This window comes from Lissotriton helveticus, chromosome 3_1 (assembly GCF_964261635.1).
Source record: "Lissotriton helveticus chromosome 3_1, aLisHel1.1, whole genome shotgun sequence".
NCBI lineage: Eukaryota > Metazoa > Chordata > Amphibia > Caudata > Salamandridae > Lissotriton > Lissotriton helveticus.
This window is the reverse complement of record NC_136061.1, coordinates 1,396,046,671-1,396,064,900: the sequence shown is the minus strand read 5'-3', so window position 1 is coordinate 1,396,064,900 and position 18,230 is coordinate 1,396,046,671.

Sequence of the window (18,230 nt, the reverse complement as noted above, 5' to 3'; positions counted from 1 at the left end):
GCACGCCGTGCCCTGCCGATCCTGCCCACTTCGACCACTGCTGTGGATAGATCACATCGATGGTGTTTTCTTAATGTGGCAAAGATCACATACTGTACTCAAATAATGTGTGCAAAATTGAAACCTGATACATTGCAATTTCATGGTCACTAGAGATTGCGCTCCCATTAAGATCTCTTTTATACACATTCTATTTTTTATCTGCAGAAGAATCTGAATTGTTCACAAAATATATTTTTAGTAATTTTGACATTATTAATAATAATAAAACCATTTATTAAGCGCCTGGTTACACTAACAGTGTGTCCCCGCGCTATAGAACCACCTCACAAAACCCTCAAACCAGCCAGAGCAGTGAAATCTCCAACACAACATAGATCATTAATCAGTAGGGAAAAGATGCGTCTTAAGTTTCATGCGGAATCTCTTCTCGGAAGGTTCCATCCGCAATTCAAGAGGCAGTCTATTCCAGTAGGAGGCTGCTAGATAGCAAAATGAGCGGCCGCCCATTTTAGCTTTGAAAATGCGAGGGACTGAAAACAGCATGCTGCCCAGTGATCTTAAATGACGTTTCGGGCGGTAGATGTTAAGAAGCTTGTTCAAATAAGGAGGACCTTTCCCTTGTGCAATTCGATGGGAAATGCACATGGCCTTAAAGAGTATACGCTCCTTTATAGGAAGCCAGTGCAGTTTAGATAAAGCATCTTTCCCTGATGCTCTACGGGGGAGGTTGAGGACTAGGCGGGCAGCCATATTCTGGACTCTTTGGAGTTGTCTCAAGCCTTTTTGGCTCAGCCCTATAAGAAGGGCATTGCCGTAGTCCAGATGGGGGGTGACTAAGGCATGTACAAGAGTTTTCCTAGAGCTCATCGGTACTAGGTCCAGAACTTTACGCAGGATTTTAAGAACAGCATAACATTTGCCCGTAACCTTTTCAATATGCTTCACATACGAAAGATTGGTATCCAGTAACATTCCTAAATTTCTGGCTGAGTTCGTAGGAACAGGGGTCTGGCCAAGTTCTGCAGGCCACCAGTCTGATGACCACACTGAATGAACCTTCCCAACGAGTAACACTTCGGTCTTGTCTCCATTAAGACGCAGACAATTACCATTCATCCAGCTCGCTACAGCTGAAAGACAAGCTGAAAAGTTGGTTGCTGTCTCTTCACCGTCTTGACTGAGTGTAATCATTAGTTGAGTATCGTCGGCGTAAGTTATAATATTAACACCAAAGGACTCAACTATGCGTGCAAGGGGTTCCATATACAGATTGAACAGAGTAGGGCTCAGACTTGAGCCCTGTGGAACCCCGTGCTTCAGCTGTCTGGGAGTGGACTTGAATGGCGGACAGTGGATCTGGAAATTTCTGTTTTCCAGAAATGACTTTAGCCACTCATATGCGTCTCCTTCAACTCCGATCTCAGATAGACGTGACAGCAGCGTGGAGTGTGACACAGTATCAAAAGCTGCGCTTAAGTCGAGTAACACAAGCGCTGCTGTCTGGCCTTTGTCGGCTATTTGCCTTAGTAGTTCAGTAGAGTAAAGGACTGCCGATTCAGTGGAATATTGAGCTCTGAAGCCTGATTGAGTAGAGTGAAGGAATTGGCCTTGCTCCAGATAATCCATGAGCTGCATGTTCACAATTTTTTCTGCCACTTTCATACAGAATGGCAACAGAGAAATTGGACGTAGGTTCTAAAGTTGAGACATATTCAGGTTAGCTTTCTTTTTCAATGGAATCACCTGAGCTCTTTTCCAAGGTTCAGGTACTAGCTTTTCAAGGAAGGAGAGAGAGATAAGATGACTTATGTGTCCTAATAATACATCTGTGATGTCGGTAAAGCATTTAGGGGGAGCAGCATCATTCGGTGAGCCTGATTTCACACTATTGACAATGCGAAGCATTGACCGACGGTCAGGCACCGCAAAACTATTTAATCGCATAGTTCTTTCCGGGCAATTGTCTATCATGTACCCCTGTATAGGACACACAGGTGTTTTATTGAATGAAGCATGTATTGTGTCTACTTTGTTTATGAAATGGTCTGCGATGGAGTTACATAGTTCATCGGACAGCGTATTGTGGGCCAATAGTCTATTAGGGACCGTTATTTCTTTGTATATGGCAAAGAGTTCTTTAGCAGGATTATTTGCATTCGAAATTCTGTCGTTGAGACATTTACTCTTTGCTGATCTGATCAATTTGGAATATTTACTTAATTCAGTTTTGTAAAGTTGTTTACTCTCTGTATTATATTCTCTTCTCCAGAGGCGTTCCAACCTTTTGCATGTGGCTTTGGCCCTTTTTAGTTCGACAGTGAACCAAGGAGCCGTTTTATTACTTCTGACTGGAATTTTCGTAGTCCAAGGAGCAACTTTATCCAATGCCTTTTCCGTCCATTCTTCATAATCCGCCCAACTTTTAGACAAATTGTCATACAGGGGAGGGGGATTTTCCAGTAGGGCCAACTTATAAGCTTCTTGCGTAAATCTCTTCCAGTTCCTGCGCCTATAAGACAGGAATGAAGGAGATTTCGTAGTGTTAAGGACGTGAGAGATTTCAAAGAGAATAAGCTTATGGTCTGACCAAGGAATTGTGATAGGAGGAGCGGTTTGAATGGAATTCCAGTTAGCAAAGAGAGGGTCGAGTAGGTGGCCTGATTGATGTGTAGGTAACATAGATTGGGGTTCTAACATCAGGGATTTGAGTGCCCCTAGGAGAGTTTGTGCTTCTGTGCACTCTATGTTCTCAAAATGCATATTTAAATCCCCTAGTAGGAGAAAGTGATTATATCTGACTGCTGGTTGAGTAATTGCGTCCAATAAGCTGTCACAAAAGGTTGTAACAGGACCAGGAGGTCTATAGAGCAGGTAACCATTTATGGTGAATTTTGGAGATATTATGATAGAAAAGGTACCGGCCTCACATTTGGCAATATTAACAGGTTCCAGGGTACATGTGAGTTCCTCTCTATAAATAATTGCAATCCCTCCACCTCTTTGTTCCTTACGATCTAATCTGCGTAGGCAGTATCCCATCGGGATAGCATCGAGTATTTCTGGAGAGGATGTGTCGTCTAGCCATGTTTCCGTTAAAAAAAAAATATCAGGCTGATAGTCTGTAATCAGATCATAAATTTGAATGGTATGTTTGCGCAGCGAGCGACAATTCAGCAGAAGCATTTTAGTGCCGGCGATACTCTGTAAAGAGCTAGCAAGAGGGGTTTTATATAGACATGCAGCGCATGTGAGGGGAAGCTGGTCAGGTCTAAGAGAATGTAGACACCCTGTTGATACAATGGGACAAAGATGGCGTAATTGGGCGCTAGAGTAGGTTATTATACTCAATGGTTGTTGGGCGCTAGGATCATGAGGGGTAGCCCCGGGCCACGTCCGGCCGCGGACGGGCGCAGACGGGCAGGACTCAGGCTTGACTCCGGCGCGAAGACGGCGCGCCCGCTGAACGCGTCCGCTGCGCGGAGTCATGCCTGAACGTTTTTATAGCGGCGACTAGAGCGCCGTGTGAGGGTAGCCCGACCTAAGATGGCCGCCGTCAATTCGGCCGACTCGTCTCAATGGCCCTAAAATCGGCCAGAAGTCTCCGTAGCCCCCACAAGGTATTAAATGCCTAAAAATCACAAGTGAGCATTTGTATAACTATTTCCAGCTTTGTAGGTGCGCTATGTTGCTCTAGCGTAAAAACAGGGGGGAAGGGTCGGACACAAAGGGTAATGCAGCAAGTTAATCTGTTGCACAGTTTCAAGATAAAACAGCCGTCCGGCTCGATGTAAAAGTTAAAATGAAGTGTTCTCGCGAATCTCCCTTCACTCTGGCTTTTATAGCGGCGACTAGAGCGCCGTGTGAGGGTAGCCCGACCTAAGATGGCAGCCGTCAATTCGGCCGACTCGTCTCAATGGCCCTAAAATCGGCCAGAAGTCTCCGTAGCCCCCACAAGGTATTAAATGCCTAAAAATCACAAGTGAGCATTTGTATAACTATTTCCAGCTTTGTAGGTGCGCTATGTTGCTCTAGCGTAAAAACAGGGGGGAAGGGTCGGACACAAAGGGTAATGCAGCAAGTTAATCTGTTGCACAGTTTCAAGATAAAACAGCCGTCCGGCTCGATGTAAAAGTTAAAATGAAGTGTTCTCGCGAATCTCCCTTCACTCTGGCTTTTATAGCGGCGACTAGAGCGCCGTGTGAGGGTAGCCCGACCTAAGATGGCCGCCGTCAATTCGGCCGACTCGTCTCAATGGCCCTAAAATCGGCCAGAAGTCTCCGTAGCCCCCACAAGGTATTAAATGCCTAAAAATCACAAGTGAGCATTTGTATAACTATTTCCAGCTTTGTAGGTGCGCTATGTTGCTCTAGCGTAAAAACAGGGGGGAAGGGTCGGACACAAAGGGTAATGCAGCAAGTTAATCTGTTGCACAGTTTCAAGATAAAACAGCCGTCCGGCTCGATGTAAAAGTTAAAATGAAGTGTTCTCGCGAATCTCCCTTCACTCTGGCTTTTATAGCGGCGACTAGAGCGCCGTGTGAGGGTAGCCCGACCTAAGATGGCCGCCGTCAATTCGGCCGACTCGTCTCAATGGCCCTAAAATCGGCCAGAAGTCTCCGTAGCCCCCACAAGGTATTAAATGCCTAAAAATCACAAGTGAGCATTTGTATAACTATTTCCAGCTTTGTAGGTACGCTATGTTGCTCTAGCGTAAAAACAGGGGGGAAGGGTCGGGTAATGGGTAATGCAAGGGTAATGCAGCAAGTTAATCTGTTGCACAGTTTCAAGATAAAACAGCCGTCCGGCTCGATGTAAAAGTTAAAATGAAGTGATACTCCTAATACTGCATACTCAGTTTCACTATCACTAATGAGGAACCACCATCAATCACATTTGAAATTTAAACCCTCTATAAAAATCATTTTGAAAAGTGAAACTGTAGCAAACTTGAAGATTTTGTAAAAGAAACAAAGCAAAGTGAGTAAACAATGTATTCAAATAACAGAATTCAAAAAATGATTATTATCCTCCTGTTAATTAATGCCTTGTATAACTTTCAGATGTACTCACAAACAACAACCTGGAAGTCTAAGAGGGAGCTAATTGATGATCCCTAAATGCACTAAACTCCTATAGTAGTGAGCAAGTGACTAAGGTGCTAGATCAAGCTAACTACCTATAGTAGAAAAAGGAATACAAACTCACAGTCATATGACTCACTGCAACTGCTTGAACAGACCCTTACAGAGATAAATAGGATTCCCATCAACAATGTGTAGATCAAATAATTATCATTTGGTCATCCTGATAGGGCTGGCGTGTCTCTTGATCAATTAGACCATGCCATGCCTCAAACTCATACGGGTCAAATCCTCGGTCGCCATGATGACCATAGGACTATGATCTAAATGGGAACTGTGCAGTGCAAAAAGTGGTGTATATTAAAAAAGGATAGAGCAACAATAAGAACAAACTTTAATCAGCATTGTTCTCTCCCTTATTAAAACCAAGCAAGTAAAGCAGTTTAACCAAATAGCTGCATGTTAAAAGGCCAACATGTTTCAACCAAACTGGACTAATTCCAAAGGCTTTCGTCGGGCCACAGTTCTAAGTACTTGCTACTGCATTGTAAAGGTGCACCAAAAAGGATATAATTGTGCAAAAGAATATTAGTTTTCCTCTGTATCAACTTGGTGTATCAGCCATCTGTGTGAAACAAACAATACAACAAATGAGCCATATTAGAAGAAGTAAGACCATAATTGACTCCTAATCTGTGAGTTTAGTGTTCCAAAAAATTAAATCATACTCACCCGCATTGTACAGGGAGTGTGCCTCACCTCTCCCGGAAACCTTGCTCAGGATTAGAAGGAGGTCCCGCTCTACAAAAGGTAAGGAAGGGGTGTATATGAAGAGGAGAGGGAAAACCAACTTGTACTGTCCTTGCCTCTACACTTATGTTCTCCCCCGTTTAATCAAAACCTCTTGGAGGGCAGTTAAAAGTCTCAAAAAGACAAGAACACACCAGGCTCGCAAACCACCTGAGTGTTCAAGGTGCCTCTCACATCATGACTGCCTGATTTACTAGTAAATTACCACCCCTTTGTGAATGGAAGAGGAGCTCTGTCTCATAGTCGAATAAAGATTTGAAACCAAATGGTTCCATGGACTCACCTATCCGTCGCGACCCCTTAGCGCTCGTCTGAGCTCAGTGGGAGGCGAGGTGCCCTGGTGAGAGTGTGATCAAGTACTGCAGAGGACAGGAAGTGGGCGGACCTCCGCAGACCAGTGTCAGGGATTATCACGAAGTTAAATTCCTGTCAGCCCTCAGTAACAACGGTACCATATTGTAAATCAATGTCAATAATGTAAAAACGAAGCCGAAATCAGGCTTACCAGGGTCGCCAAACTACAAATCCACTTCTCGGCCATTGTCCCTGTCATAGCGTAGTCCCGCGAGAAGTGAGACCGGGACTACCAAATGACATCATCAGTACTGTTTGTGTAGTTCGGAGGGCTGCCTCATTCAGTGCTGCCTCATTCAGTGCAGAGTAAAGGTTAGGGACAGGAAGCACCAGATCTCGCAGTACTCCCTCTACCGAGCACCTACTGAATAATAAACCGAAAAGGGCGAAAAAGAAAAAGAAGAAAAGAAATTACTCTTTATCTCTCCTTATAATCTGCTGGTAACCAGATTTCAACTAATAAATCGGGGCTCCAACTTCAAATTGAACTAGTATACCAGATCACTCAACTGACGTGTATTGATACCCGCTTTGTTATAATCTACCATAATAGCTCCCAAACGGTACAGTAAGTAGTATAGTCCCTGATTATAAGGTCACGTTTCAGATGACCAACACATAAAACAAGTTCTCACATTCACTGCTCTGAAAAAGAGGCAGTCGTGCAACATGAGTGTAACCTCATTTAAATGGCTTACCAATAATTTCCAAATGATTCATAGGCAAATTTAACAAAAACTGTTTGAACTGCACATTACATTTCATAAAGCATTGCGTACGCTATAAGATGATTGACTCTCTAAATCCATTGAAATATATTTCTATCAATAGCAATATTAGAAATTAAATCGATTTAAAGTTCTATGCTATTGATGCTGGGCCCGATGAGCATTCTGAACTACATGAACTCTTATATCAATAAACTCATATGACAGAAATGAACAGTGACTATGCAGACAAGGTAATAGCACATTCATGCAAATGATCCATTTATCACATGAACTTAGCAATTATTGTTCCATACAACAGGATGATTTGAAAGGTTTCTAATGAATAAAAGCAGTCATCTTTTTTAGTCTCTAATATATCTTGGACAATTGTTAAAATGTTATGACTTGAGGTTTGAAGGCTATATTTTAATGGGGTTACACCAATTAGACACAGACATTTGTCTATACTATCTTTCGGTTGCACAGTTTATCATACAACCATTGGATGTTTCAACAGTGTATTACTCCAACCCTGAATCAAGGTAGGTGTAAGTTGTTGTTTAAGGACGTCAGGATAAAACATTGGTAAACAGTTTGGTAGGCATTTTCATGCTAGGACATAGAAACAATGCATTGATCTAACCGTTATCAAATTACCTCCAGAGAATTACATGAGGCAAGATCTTTGAGAGGAAATTATAAATATTCATATTAATTTCTAGGTACGGTATCTCAAAATTGATAGTGCATTATCTAAAGGAGCCAGTGTTGGGGCATATACAGGTTTCATAAGCCACACAAGTTGGATTTGCAGTGTTTGGCAAATCTGACTTAAGGATTGCGTTGCTCTTGTGTCATCTTGCAACCACCTACTATTTGGGCGTGCTTGATGTAACTCAGCAGGTCACAGAACAGGGGAGGGACCTCACATTGTCAAAGGTAGACCTTTGTCTCTGTGCAAACAAGTCAAGATCAAAAGCAGGATACCAATTTCAGTGCAGTAAGGGATTCAGGGCAGAGGTATACATCTTATCACTCCTTGTTTGGTTCCATGATGTATTCAGTAGGAAAATAGCAAGTGAATTACCATCACACAAACATTATGATTGCAAAATTGATTTGGAACCTGTAGTTGTGTATATTCACTTATAGAATCTAAAACTTGATTTCTTAGGCAGCACTTTGGATGTCAATTAGCTGTGGGTTTATTAGATCACCGGAGTCCCCATTCTAGCCTCCTTTTTTTATGCCCAAGATGGGGGTATACACAAATATGTCTTGACTGTGCATCACTATAGATCATTCAACTGTTAAACACCGGACCCACTTCCCTTAATAACTGCTCTTTTAGATCAGATCAAACCAGCACATTTTTTTTGCCAAGCTTGCCCTGAAGGGAGCCGGTCACTCAGTGGCGTAGCTAGACCTTTTGCCGCCCGTGGCAGTCCCCGCATTTGCTACCCTGTGATGGCAGCAGGTAAGAGAGAAGGGGTGCTGGCGAGCCCTGTGTTTGTGGCCCGGCTGCAGGTAAGAGAGGGGTGGTGGTGGGATGCTGGTGATCCCTGCGTTTGCCATCCCGTGATGTCCTCGGGCCACCCCCAAAACTCATGCTGCCCTGGGGGGACCACCCCCCTTGCTATGCTAGGGCAAGATATGGATGACTACCTTCTACATTCATTTTGGTCTATTTGAATATTAGATCATGCTTTCTGGGTGGTGTAATGCTCTAGCTGCTTTACGGTTTTTATTGGTGGAGTCCTGAGAGGGTTTTAGGATATATTTTGCATAGTGTATTTCAATGACATCTTTTGGAATCTTAATGTCACCAAAAGCAGAAAAGAATGCCTGAGACCGTGTAGTAAGGACCATTTTCAGAAGAAATGTATTCCTTTCTCACATTTAGCCAGTAAAGAAATGTATAGTCATCATATATCAAACAACAAGCAACCTGCCCTTCTAAACACCACTCGGTTGACAAGGTGACACAACCTAATGGTGATGAGTTCTCTGCACATTTCAATGATAAGACAAGGAACATTGAACTAGAGTTGCAACTCGCCTCTCAACATTTGCTCAACCTGGACCAGCCCAGTCTCCTCCCGGTGCAGCTCCTGGACAGTTCTCCTCAGATTTGACAAACCCCAAAAAATAAGGTTATCTGCTCTTCCTTCAAAATCCCAACGCTCAAATTAAATCCTATTTCCATAAACTATTCCACAACTAATACTTTTTGGGTTATGGAGTAGCATGCTACCTGAAGAAAAGCACTTGGACTCCTTGTCAGGGGTAGTAAGCGCTATATAAATACAATTACAATATACAGTCTTCGGCTTTAGGTAGTTCAAATTGAGAATGTTTCCTCAGGGTGTGTAGGGAGGTATGGAATTCTTGTACAGTGGGTGTAGGGCTGCTGTTGGGTGTTTCCCCAAGATCATTTTTCAGATGATGTCCTTGGAGACAATAGAAGTGAGACAGGACTATAGATGCCTGAACTATGTTGTTATATGCAAACTCAATGGCTCATAGCAACTCCGACCATTCTTTCTCCATGGTAAACAATCGACATCATATGTATTGCTTCATGGTCTGATTGGTTCTTAATGCTTGGCCATCTGTTTGCGGGTGTTAAGCGGAAGAGAGTCATACATCCACTGATTTGCACAACTCACTCCAGCAATGGGATAAAGAACTGATAACCGAGGTCTGTGATCAAAATGGAGGCCGTTCTCTGGAAACACATTACATGCTCCATAAAAATAGGAGCAAGTTCCTCTGCAAAGGGTAATTTCTTCAGAGGTACGAAATGTGCCATCTTTGATAAGTGATCAACTATGGTAAGGAATCATAGTATATCCTGACTTGGTTACAAGTAACTCTACCACAAAATCCATGGATACTTTGTGCCAAGGACGTGAAGGCATGGACATAGTACGTAATAAGTCAACTACTGATATATGTAAGGTTTTCTCTTTTGCACAGATAAAACACTTGGCTATATACTCTTGTGTATCATTGGACATGGAGGGCCACCAAAATAATGTTTTCATGTGTTTCAAAGATTTGTGGTATCTTGGATGGTTTGTCATACGGTGGTTGTGACATAGGTTTAGTGCCTTTTGTTGGTGTTCTACTGAGGGTAGGTACCATCTGTTCTCTTTGCATAGGAGACTATCTTGCTACTAAGGCCAGGATTGTCACTGGTCCACTCTTCAGGACTCTTTCTGCTTATGCGTTTGCACAGTGCAGATAAAAAGGCAGAGGTAAGAATCAGACCATGAAAACACTATGCAGGTATGATTGTTTGGAGTTTTGGCCTAACTAGGGGTCCGTCTTCTTCACCAATCCTAGGTAGGGCATCAGCTTTTGTGTTCTCTCTTCCTGGATGGTACATAATTACAAAACTATACTCATTAAAAAACAGGGTTCACCTTAACTGTTGTGCTGTTAATAGCCTAACAGGAGGAATGAAAGGTTTCTGTTATCGGTGTATATAGTTACCAGGTGTTTGGCATACATTCAATAATGCCACCACACCTCGAAGGCGGCCTTAATGGCTAACAGTTAATGGTCTGCAATAGCATAATTGTGCCCTGCAGGGAGTACTTTACATTAATAGTATGCTATGGGATGCAGCTCTCCTGTACTGATATCTCGTTGAGATAATATGCCCCCTAGGGTAAGTTGTGAAGCATCAGCTTCCACGAAGTGTGGTTGTTCTCATAGGGATGCGCCAAGCATCAGCTTCCACGAAGTATGGTTGTTCTGGATTGGGATGGGCCAACAAAAGGGCAGTAGTGGATTTCCTTTTCAGGGTTCCTCATTGTCATCCCAGATGTATTTCACTCCTTTGCGGATAAGGCAAGTGAAGAGTGTTATGGTTTCAGAGAAATTGTTAATAAAGTGTCTGTAGAAGTTGGCAAACCTCAAAAAGCTTTAAACTTGTTTCACTGATGTCGTAAATGGCCATCGCAGGATTGATTCTACTTTTTTCAAGTCCATGCTAATCCCGGAGGGACTCAAAATATACCCCGGAAATTCCACCTCTGTAATATGAAATGCACTTTTCTCCAGCTTCATATACAGACAATGTTTTTGTAGTTGCTATAGTATTGCACAGACCAGCTGGCCATGTTCCTGCATACTGTTGGAGTAAATCAATATGTCATCGATATAGACGATGCAACATACATCAAGGACTTCGTCAATGAAGAACTAGAAGACGGGGGCTTTCCAGAGTCCAAAACAAATGAATTGGTACTCATAGAGGCCGAACTTGGTTCAGAATGTGGTTCTCCACTCATCACCCTCTCAGACCCTGACAAGATGGAACGCCGCACGAAAATCCAACTTTGTGTATATGGTGGCGTTTTTAACCTGATCAAGCAGAGTAGGGATCATGGGTAAGGGACAACGGTTCTTCTCTCATGTCATTCACTGCATGGTAGTCAATACACAGGCATAGATCCACGCCCTTTTTTTAATACAAAAAAAACAGGAGACTTTGGTGAATAACCCCGTTCGCTAGATATTCATACAAATAATTGTATAGATGTTCGCTTTCCTTCTCACTGAGGAAGAATATTTTACTGCAAGGCAATTTAGCTCCTGGAACTAGGTCTATGCGACAATCGAAACTGCAGTGGGTTGGTAGAGTGTTGGCCCCCTTCTTGTCAAACACTGCCATCAGGTCTACGTATTCCTCTGATATGGTACCCTCTGTTGTGGCACCCCACACGGCTAATGGGAATGACTGCACCTGGATAGACCAGCTAGTTGGTTTCTGTGGGTCATGATAACAGGAAGCTACACAATAGTTTGAATCCAAGGTGAGAACCCTGGTTACCCAGTCTGTTTGTGATTATGTGTGGCAAGCCACGGAAGACCCCGGATAAGCCTGAATTGTGGGGCATCTATCAAATAAAAGGAAATGTGTTCTTAATAGCCATTTACAAGAGACATATCAAGTTTTGAAACATATGAGCCCTGAGGTTCAATCATTCCTGTTAATCGCCAACATGGTTTCGTGTTTGCCTTTTGACACTGTAGCTTTACCCAGGGTTATTAGGAATTGGGTACCCGTGAAAGTCCCAGTTGTCCATAAATCAATGAGAGCATTCACTTGCCAAGTGTGACCATTCATGGAAGCTAAGGTTATTTCCATGCTAACATGATGATGGAATATGCAGGGCATACCCCTTAAAGTTGGTTAGACGATAAACCCAGTAGGTTGACCTCGATTCCTACTGAGCTTGGTTGTTTTCCACTGGCTCTAAACTGACTACTGGCAGTGTGTTATGTCTAGGCAAACACAACAAAATGATGGACGGAGTGCTGAATACTTTTAACCACTCACTGCAAGCGAAGAGATCTGGTTTTAATCCATCAGTCTTTTGCTCGCTATGCCACCCCAGTTTGTACCCAAATTAGTTCCAGTCCCAAATTGATCAAGGAAGGGAGTGCTCCACAGAGTACTCGAAGAGCTGCTATGCAAATAGGGCTTGTCTCCCAGTGATTAAAGAATGTCACCTGAAGTCAACATTGCAGGAGGAGTTCAGATTTACCTAAAGAGACTAGAAGCCTCCGTGCCTGCTTAGAGAAAGACAGAGTGTGCCTGCCCTGCAGGAGAACAGACTGTCCAGGAAGGGAAGTCCACTGTGTTCATGGTGTGACAAGCGCCCAGAGAAACCTCACAACACAAATAGAGAGAACTAGGGATTACTCGAGCTGTGATTAGGTCTCCACAGCCTCTCTACCCAGGTCATGAGTAAGTTGTATCAAGACTATACCAAACAACAAAAGGGCAGTAGTGAATTTCCTTTTCAGGGTTCCTCATTGTCATCCCAGATGTATTTCACTCCTTTGCGGAGAAGGCAAGTGATGGGTGTTATGGTTTCAGAGAAATTGTCAATAAAGTGTCTGTAGAAGTTGGCAAACCTCAAAAAGCTTTAAACTTGTTTCACTGATGTCGTAAATGGCCATCGCAGGATTGATTCTACTTTTTCCATTTTCCATTTTATCCATCAGAAGGGAGAAAAGCTAAATTATCACTGAAGTGGATATCGATATGGGTTTGAAGGCCTCAAAAGCCCAAAAGACATCACCATGATGGATCCAGCCTGCAGGCTGCAGCTATCACTGCTGATAGTGTGTCTGCAGCTGCAGCTTTAACTGCTGGAGACAGACACAGATTCATATTTCTGCCTCAACGAGTCCAACTCATGAACCTTGCCCATGTGATGCTTCCTCTGTGGTCCTCTAAAATAAATGCCATTTCCAAGAGTGCCGGAGTGCAACCCACTTCCATTGCAAAGCCTTGACTGCCACAAACAACCAGCAGGCCGACCTCAGCGATGAGCCTGCACCCGGGAATGGGATACTGAGGTGTGCTGGCACGTATGCCCCCCATTAGACTACGTGCTAAAAGGAATGAAAAATATATTGAAATGAGTTGCTCCTGAACCAGTGATAACATTTGAGCCATCAGCACCTGAGCTTAATTCTTGTCTAAGGCCATAGTGATAGTGTGTTTTCCACAATAACGGGAGGAAGATCATTAACAGCGCTTCACCACATGCAACTTCTGACAATCCTGTATAACTTAACTATCAGATTGTGTAGTATTTAGTAAGCCTGGGTGAAATTTTAATTACGCCGGAGTAATTGGCGTTATTTTGGTAATTTCGAGTAATGAAATTTAAGCAAAATGACCATGACTATATCATTACTTCACAATGCGTAGTTTTGGGTAGAACTGTTTAGGCCACTTTTTAATGCGAGCAGCATTTAAGGATATTTTTCCTATCCAAGGATATCATTTAGGTCATTTTATAGCACAAAACTACAAATTTGAACGCGAACCGCATAGTTTAGAATGTGAGCAGCAGTTTCTTTAACGTGGGCTGTCAACAAACATCTTGGATACATTTTTTTACCTGACTGCACCATTCTGCAACAGAAGCCATCGGGGTGTACTACGAGTCAAACTTTTCCCAACCATTAGCTATGGCCATGTATCCTTCCCGGGCTTTAACATTGACAATGGAAAGGGCGTAGTGCGGAGTCTATAAGCGCATTTTTGAAATTCCATTCCATGTTTGAAACTCTTTAATACTTCTGGAGTTCGGCCTCTGTAAACTCTCTCTCTAGAACATGACTGCCTGTGTACAATACCATCGTAAAATCCATATCTCATCTGCACCTACAATGAAAGAGGCCCTGAAAGAAGTATTTGGTTCCGGGAAGAGCCCATGGATGGAGTTTTTGACAGCTTCATGTGACAGACGGAATCTGGCCTGGGAAAGCTGGGGTGAAATCTCAATCTCACCAGCACTGTCAAAAACTGTTTTAAAACACAAGTGGTGCTCCTCTCTAGGCTGGAAGACATCAGTAGTATTTAAGAGTCTGAATCCAATAGTAAGATGATGATAAGTTCTTTCAGAGAATGCTCAATTCAACTCTATTTGAACGGTGCACACAGGAACGCAAGGCTAAAGCACATTCTTTATGCAAGACTAATGGCCCTAACTATTAAAGAGCTTCATGCTAGTTGGAAACTATGTGCGGGGTCAGGGCTATGCAGATTTTTCCAACTAAGAGATGAAACCCTGGAACATCTTAAATGCATCCTGCCCCACTGTTTTGTATGCACATCACACTTTATTACTACAAGTTTTTTAGCACACGGGGTGGGTATATTTATTGAAGCTAAAGAGCTGCTCTACCGCTTTGAGACCACAGTAGATCTGGCAAAATTTGGGAAAGTCGTGTCAGTAGCTAAGTCACTGTTGATAGGTCTACTGCAGTAGTCGCACAATGGCAATATCAACGTTACTGTATTAGTAGCATCACCCCGTATTATGCATCAGGTAGTATGACTGTGCTCTCAGTTTTGGAATACGTAATACTGTTTAGCTATTTATCACTAATAGAACTTTCTATTAGGGGGCTGCCATTAAAGGCAGTTCAAGGCAAGAAGGGCACCCAATTGATTAAAAAAGGACAGTGTACGCAGAGGAGGTCGGATGTGCAGCATATGAATAGCCACCGCACACTAATGAACACTTTGGGGCAGATTTATGTTGGTCATGCGCCACGTTTGCGTCACGCAACTGCGGCGTAAACGTGGCGCATACCTACGACCCATTTACAACGTGACGCATCTAGGCAGATGCGTCACGTTGTAAAGCCCTGCGCCATATGTGGGCGTTCCGGTGCAGGGTGGGCGTTCCGGGGCAGGTGCGCCTCGCAAAAGTGGCTGAGTGAAATCTATAAGATTTCACTCAGTCACTTTCAGGCCAATGCTGCGTCAAAACCCTGCGCCTGCTTGAAGCAGGCGTAAGGCTTGACGCAGCATTGGACAGATAGGGCACCCCCGAGCATTGCTGGAGCTGCGTCGCGCTTGCGACGCAACTCCAGCAATGCGCCACCTTTACGGCACAGATGCGTCACGCATCTGTGCCGTTTTTTGCGGCGCACCATGGGTGGCAGAGCTGCGGCTCAAAATAACTGGCGCATCCCTGGGGATGCGCCCGTTATCATAAATCTGCCCCTTTGAGCATGAGGGAAGGTTCTTGTGCACGTGCTTGCCTGGTGCACTTATGTTCGCTGGCCTTTCGGTTCTTCGTGCTTGTGATCAGGTGCACTTAAAATGACTTAATTGCACAATATAAACTTGCTGCTAGTACTTAACGGTTCTTCTTTTTGCATTACTTTTTTGTGCTTTTACTGTGTAAATGTTGGATGACTACATCATTAGATTTCAATGAATTTTAAATGGGTTTCAGTCATGTACAGCTGACTGTGCTCATATATGTAACATTGTGCATTGTTTGTGAGAATTACTTTTTGCAACAATTTTAATTAATTGAACAAATACTTTTATTACTAGGTAAACATTTAAGGGCAAAACTACATATCCGAACGTAAGTGGCAGTGTTCTAAACGTGAGCAACTGGAAATCAACTCAAAATTACTATTGAATTTTTACCCGAATGAACTGTTTGGGGACTTTGTTTGAATGCGAGATGCATTTTGCATAATTTAGCAGTAATTGTACGTAATTACGCTATGCAAATTTATGCAAGTTGCACCCAACCCTAGTATTTAGTTGCTATGAGATTACGGTACTTTCTTTTTCCATTCAAGATAAGTACTGGTCTTGACATTATATTATCACATTATGTAGTTGCCTGTTGAGTTCTGCGTTCTCGCCCCGACACTACCTTTCTGAGAAACCTGTGACTGTTCGCCCTTGCTATACTTAGTCATGTGTGGAAAGGGTTGTACTTGGCCCAGTTTGCAGTGCCATACTAGGACAGGCCTCAGGGCGCAGGTGGCAAATTACCTCTACCAAAATGGTGGCACCCAGTAGCCCCATCGGACATTGTCTATCAATTGGCTGCAAGCTGTGAGAGAACTTCACGTTCTATTTCGAACTGTCTTGAACAGAACAATAAGTTGAGCTTAAATACAGCATTACCTGCACAGTACAATGACAGATACAAGGTTGGTCAGCAACAGCTTGACACCCTGTTCAAAGATCAGTTAAACTATGGCAGTCTCTTGTTAGGAATCAAATGTGAGAGTGCTAATGCGTCAGGCCAGAGGCGCATCAAGAGCAACATTTCTGGGAGCCTAAGAAAAAATTTCGGGGGGGTGGGGGGGGACTAATTCTTCCAGCAATAGGCAGAGTGGAGGTGCAGGGGCTCTCAGAAGCGGTGAAAAAATAACAAAGCCTCATTAACAAGCAAATGGTCTTTTAAAGAACTGTGAAGTACTCGGCTGCGGCTGTCTGTGTGCCCGGGAAGCTGTCTCAGCCCGGGCTGCCACACATGATGGGGGGGCTGAAGCCCTTTGAGCCCAATGGGCGTTGCGCGCCTGTGTCAGGCTCTCTAAGCCCCATAGCATGTATTTTTTCCCAAATACACACTAGTTTCCCCACATTTGCAGTCTAAACTTTTCCCTGAGACATCACATCACCATGTCTTACTAATTTCAAGGGTATTAATGTCACCATATCCCGGAGTTGTTCCCTTAGGTGTGTTACATCTGACTGAGACCCTGAACTTACAGTTGTCTCTCCAGAATACTAAGGCTGAGGAAGTATAGAGGACCAGAGAATTCAAGAGGGAGAATTTGATATTAGTTTACCTAGAACAAGAGTAAAGGAGGTGGGAGAGACAGAAGGAGTCAGTGGGTTTCATAGGAAAAAAGATTGGAAAGGGAAAAAAGAGAAATAGACATAGAGAAAATAAATGCTTGGGATGGCAGCAAGAACCTCTACCTCTGGAAAAGGTGAATGCACCTTTGTCTCTGCAGGAGTTCCTGCAAGGGTTCCAAAAGAGATTGCACACACATATAGAGAAGGCCAGAATAATTTGGAATGGTTTATGAGTTTTGAGATCACTTGTAGATTGCATAATGTGAATGATGGGCCAGATTTATAAAGACCATGGGCCAGATTTATGAAGATGTTGTGCCAGTGTAAAGTTAACAAAAGTGACGAACCAATGCAAGGGGTTTATTTGGGATTTAATTACCAGTCCAAATTGTGTTTTGCACTGGAATGTTGCAGAAAAGTAATGCAAAGTAACACTGTGATATGTGACATCAAGAGGGTGGCCCATGGGTGGTTCATGGGTTTGTCCACCCTACCACTCATGTGTTTTGAGCCAAAGCCCTCTCAACTAACATTTATAAACAGGGCTTTGTGCTAACAAAATCCTGACCCTTGAGGTAGGAGAACTGTTTTATTTTCTCTGAAATATTTCCAATTTACATGTGTGCTGCACTGTACAGCACACAAACAAATTGGAAAAGATTTAAAGTTAGTTTAAGCATAGTATTTTGTACTAGAAGGCTACCATTACTTTCAGAAAGAATCTGAAGAAGGCAGGGATACCCGAAGTCTAACTCAAGAACACCTGATCATCGCATCCAAGCATATATACCTAGGTAGACTGGGAACTGTTGAACTCTCGCAGTGGGATGGGACATTGCCATAACTTTAAAGCCTCAATGGTGGAACGTTTATAAGGACTGATCTATGTTAACAGAACCAGGGAAGCTCCCAGCACATTCTAAAGTGACCCTGCACTAAGGTTATATCTGATTAGGTTCTGTGTAAAAATAACCACAATAAATGTGTAGGTACTTATGCATTCATTATTTCTGCTGTTTTGAAGTGCATTAAAGTTTTTTTTTTCACAAAAGAAGGTGTTCAGTTTGCAGGATCATAGTGGGTGAGGCCCTAGGCCAACAGAGATAAAAAGCCC